The following is a 5,749-nucleotide window of genomic DNA, read 5'->3' as shown; positions in this document are numbered from 1 at the left end:
AGTGATTTTTAATTGCTATTGTAGTTGTTTGAAATAATAAAGACACCCCCTGATGATTTACATAGGTAAATTCCTATGTACTGTTCAACTATCAGTAGTTTTTTTAGCAATTGTGTGACAAAACAAAGGATATTTCTTTTATATACAAAAGGTATCTTTTAACTCACAGATGACTGTTGCTTTCCAAGATATTAGGTACAAGTATTTAGTTATCCTCATAAAATATCCCCACTGAAATTGGGTGGAGTTCTTATTGATTTAATGCTAAAGAGTGTGGTTCACTGTAGCACAGGCATTTGCAAGATTATATAAAATAACTGAAATTGGAATTGAACACACCCATAACACCCAGTAGAAAACAATATAATTAAAAACATACTGATATAGGACCTTGACCTAAATGGAGTCAGTCTTGGAAAATTTAGCAAGGCCTGCTTATCTTTGCCTTTTAATATTTTTGCTCATCCTCTTCAGTACTGAGAAGAAAAGAAAATGCCTTATTTTTATTGGAAAACAACCAAACGTGTATGTGGGTTTCTATTATACTAACTATCCAACTAGAACATGGGTCACTTCCTTAAGTATCTGCAACTCTGTATGTGGACTTTACAAGGTGGGGGAAAACCTCATTTAATTTAGACAGTGTGAGGGTACAACTTAATAAAAAAGGCCACTTCCAAATTTTACACTTTCAAGTTTAAATTCCTATTTACCTGTAATTTCCTAACATTCAATGACTGTTTACTTTTAATCCAAACTATTTGTTTCATATCTTATAATAACAAAGAAAATTCAACTGCTCTTTGTAAATATTTTCCTACCTTCTCTTTCTATCCCATTCTGCCCTATGCAAGAGCCTTATGCACATGCATGAGGACATCCAGCCTACATGCTCAAGGTATTCATCCCTGTGAACAGCTGCCCTGCAGCCACCCCTGAGGCCTACAGGTGCATACCTTCTAGAATGTGAGCCACCCTTGGAGGATGAACCTGAGGAAGATGCCTGCAAAGACTCTAAAAGTGGGCTTAGGGCACCTATGCCAGAGTCCCTGGTTCCTGAACTGCGGTTGAGAAATGACAGGAGATTACAGGCTCTGGGCAGGAAGGTTTTCTTGGTTCATCAGATGCCTCACCCTGATAAGGGTCAGACTGGAGGAAGATCAGAGCAGGCTTCTTTAAAGATGAGGGCCCGAAGCAGGGACACTATTACCTGGGAATATAGAGATCAAGGAAATGAGAGATGCAATCAAAGAAATGGTGAGCTGTGCCACTCCTTTGAAGCTCTAGTAGAGGCAGCTCTGGATAGGAGGTAGGGTGAGCCAGAGCTTGTGCACTCAGCAGGCAACTAGAGTGAGCAGGATTGAATTCCTGTACCTCATAAGTTGGATTTATTGTACTTTTTTATTAGGTTATTAATTATGAAATGTCCTATTTCCTTAAGGACTAAGTTTGACAGATGATATCCCTGACATTTCACTTTGACACTTCTTATTTTATTTTTGTTGTGAAGGAACATCCTCCTTCTTTCAAATGCATGGTTTGGCTTGTGATTATTTCTCAAAATTGTTTTTAGAGCAATTTTTGTGAAGCTATCGATAAGTAAAAAATTCATATTATTTTCAAATATGAGTTCCATCATAGAATCAGTGCAGCTCAGATAGCTCAAAATATCAACAAAGTATTTGGGAAAGATGTGGCTAAATGAATGCACAGTATCTCCATGGTGTGAGAAGTTCCATTCTGGTGATTTTTACCTTGAAAGTGAGCCACGTGGGTGACCTGAGATTAAGGTGGATAATGATGAGCTGAAAGCTATAGTGGAAGCAAATCCATCTCAACCTATGCAAGAATTAGCAGCAAGGTTTGACATTACTATTCCAACAACATTGGACCATTGGAAACAAATCAGCAAGGTAAAGAAGCTGGATAGATGCGTTCTGCATGAATTAAACAAGCATCAGAAGAGAAATCATCTTGAAGTTTGCCTTTCTTTGCTGTCATGACATAAAGGCGAACCATTTCTACACCATATTGTTATGTGTGATGAAAAATAGATTCTTTTTGACAATTGCAAGCATTCACCATGATGGCTGGATAAAGATCAAGTGCCAATACACAGTCCAAAACTGAATATTCCTCAAAAAAAGCTAATGGTGTCTGGTGGTCCAGCTCTGGTATTATCCACTACAGCTGATGTCTACTGCAACCAATTGGATGAATTGGACAAAATGATGAGGATGCTTGCAATTAAGCAGCCAAATGGACAAAATGATGAGGATGCTTGCAATTAAGCAGCCGAATGGACAAAATGATGAGGATGCTTGCAATTAAGCAGCCGAGATTGATCAATAGAGACAGGCCAATCCTCTTGCAAGGCAACACTCGACCACATGTCATACAAACAACACTGCTCAAACTACAGATGGACTTAGAAACTCTCTTGGATGACACATCTACTGTACTCATCAGAGCTTGCACCAACTGACTACCACTTCTTTCAGGCTTTGGGACCACTTTCTGGCAAGGAAAAATATTCAATTCTCAACAAGCTGTGGAAAACACCTTTCACAATTTCATCACCACTTGCTCTCCAGGCTTCTTTACTGCTGGCATAAACAAGCTACCATTAAGATGGCAAAACTGTATCGACAGTTTAGGCATATACTTTAATTAATTGTACTACTTCTTCTTTGAGATATAATAAACTACAGTTTTGATTCAAAATTGGACATTTAATATTTAATGACCTAAATATATTCTTTATGTTTATGATTTTAGATATTTGTTCTTCTTAGCATTGGGCAATGTATTTTTTAATTTTCAGCCCGTCTTATCTGTGCTATAGAAAGTTGAGTTATGTATACTTGAATCAGAACATTTAAAGGGGTCAGTATCTCCAGGTGCAAGTAAGGTATGAGAGAAATAATCAACAGGAGAAGAAATTTAGGGGAAAAAAATGAAACTGAAGAGAGCAAAGCTTTAGATCACTTGAACTCTGTATGAAGGTAACCTTGAAAGTCCTAAGTTTAATTTAATTAAAAGAGGTGATTTCGCTTCTCTCACCTAACTTTCAATTCATTTTTCATATCACTAAATTAATATGCCTAAATTAGTGATATAGCCCATAATTTCCTAGCTCAAAAGGTACATAGGTCTCCCTATTGCTCACTATATCATGTGTAAAGCTCTATTCACTCATTTACCATTTATTGCTCTTCTGCTATGTATCAAGCTCTGTGCTGGGCACTGAGTATACAAAGACAAACAGAACCAACTTGGTCCTGACCTCACAAAGAATGCAGTGGAGATAAGTAGTAAAAGTAATAAGTAATCATAAAGGGAAAGAATACAGTGTAGAGAAAGTAGTAAAAGGAGGAGGGTACGTCAGATAAAGGAGATTATATTTAAACAAGTGCCTAAGAAAAAGAAGGGATCAGATACTCACCAAGGAGGAAGAAGAGTGTTCTAGGAAAAAGGACAGCATGTGCTACACCCTGAGGTGGGATTATTTGCCTCTTGCATAATTGAGAGAAGGAAAGAAAAGTAGTGAATCTGGAGTGTAATAAGGAAGAGGGAGAATGATGTTGGCATTGCCCAGGAGCCAAACTAGGCAGGGCCTTTTAACAATATTCAGGAGTTTGGTTTTGTTTCTTTGTTTGCTTTTCCTCACAACAAAGGGTTGCTGTCAAAGAATTTCCCACAAGGCACGGGCATAATTCATTTTATATTTTACAAGGCTCTCTGGCTATTTGTGAAGCGTGAACTAGAAAGGCTCAAGAGTTATGGGTCAAGAGTTGGCCCTATGATACTTTGAGAGGTTGGAGCAGGCCAGTGATAAACCAGTTTTAGTTCGCAGTGGAAATTAAGAGCATTGGGGAAATTTGAGACATATTCTGGTGGCAGAATAGGAACAGTTACGTGAAATTTCTTCGCCAAGCCAGTTTCATGGATGAAAATCTAGGGAAAAAAAAGTGGACGGTTGGGATTTTTCTGGAGAGATCACGAAAACAAAGAATATTTCCTGTAAATGATTATTCAATGGACTATAGAATGAGAGTTGGGAAAGAAGATAGTAAGAGAAGAGGGGATTATGAATGAGAGGAAAATTATGGAGTCAACAGATTTGAAATTGGAAATTTATGGAATATGAGTTATAGCACTGGTATGAATCGATTAGGCTGTTTGTTTGTTGCAAGCCAAGAAACCAAACACGTATTCCTTAAATATTAAAGGAAAATCTATAACCAAGCCCTGAAAAATACACAGAAGAAACTCATGGAAATTCTAGAAGAAGCCCATGAGGTGACTCAGTGGAATCACCATTCATCTTCTCTGATCTTCTCTCATATACTTTCTCTTACATTGTCAAGAGAAAGACTTTTTTGTTTTTGCTGACTTTAAAGTAGATTTACATATCTCTACTCATTGATCATTTGTCTACATTTAGGGGAAAGGGCTGATAACATGAGTTTGTTAACTAGGGAAGTCGCCATGTACTCAGTAAGTCATGCCAACAGGAGCCAGAGGGCTGGAGGCACAGGAGGTTGTGTTCGGAGTGTGGAATGTTAGCTCCTGCAATTTCAGAAATGGTGAAATTTCTGGTGATAACAAAGTGTAATAAGGGGTGATGGCTGAATACAGCAAATAAAATCATAGTCAAGGAATCAAGGTTTTTCATTACACATTGAGCAAAGAAAAAGCTAAGGATATGTCTGGCCTAGGGTATGGGAAGTACTGAGCAGCAATAATCAAAATGAAGATTGACAATCAGAAAAGCTAACTGAAGGGCATGGGAAAAACAAGCAGGGAATTTTGTGGGTTAAAGATGCTAAATCTTTAATTTTAAAGGAGCACTGGCACTACATGGAGCTATGGAGACAAATAAGGAAAAATGGGCACACACACCACAGGTCTCAGCCCTGCACTGACTCCAGTAACCTCCTCTTGTTCCCTTTATCCCTCCAGGTTTCTGCACTACCCCTTGTAGTTCTCCTATACCTTCCCATACCTTTGTCATTAGTCCTTTGGTAAATGAACTGGAAAATGAACCAGTAAATGAACTCTTCTTGAATTATTCTAATTTGGGTATATCATTGATTTCCTTTTAGCACCCTAAATGATACATGGGCTAATCTAAAACATCTTGTTCTCATTTTTTTCTTTCATATATTTTGGTAAATAATAATGAGTAAATTTTGAGTAATTATAAATAACCAAGCACTTTGTATATATTATGTAAGAATAGATATGAGATAGGTTGTGCTAGCTCCATATTACAGGTGAGGAAACTAAGGCTCAGGGATGTTAAGTTATGTTGTTAATAAGTTACAGAGCCAGGCCTCATACTCTGAAAAACAATTGCTGTAGTGACTCTCCCATGCAGAATACCAACATGAATGAACTTCATTTCTGCCCTTAGGTAGAGAAGCAGCATTTCGTTGGTTAAAAACTATCAATTAACTAATTAATTAATTAACATTATGTATCTATGTATGTACATAAATACATATATAGACACACAACATATATATAAAACATGATTAATGAGTGATAAGTTTCTTGTCTAGACATAAATGCTGCAGATGTTTTAAAAAGTGTATATTCACTATAGACCAAGGAAGACAAAAGATGAAAATTGCATACACTCTAAATAGTGGGTATTATTGTCTTTACATACAATGTGCCTTGTATTCTTTATAAATGGAAATTGCAAGAATTTTGAAACTTTTAATTATCAAGAATGCACGTG

This window comes from Lemur catta, chromosome 2 (genome assembly GCF_020740605.2).
Source record: "Lemur catta isolate mLemCat1 chromosome 2, mLemCat1.pri, whole genome shotgun sequence".
Lineage (NCBI taxonomy): Eukaryota > Metazoa > Chordata > Mammalia > Primates > Lemuridae > Lemur > Lemur catta.
Note: the sequence above shows the minus strand (reverse complement) of the source record.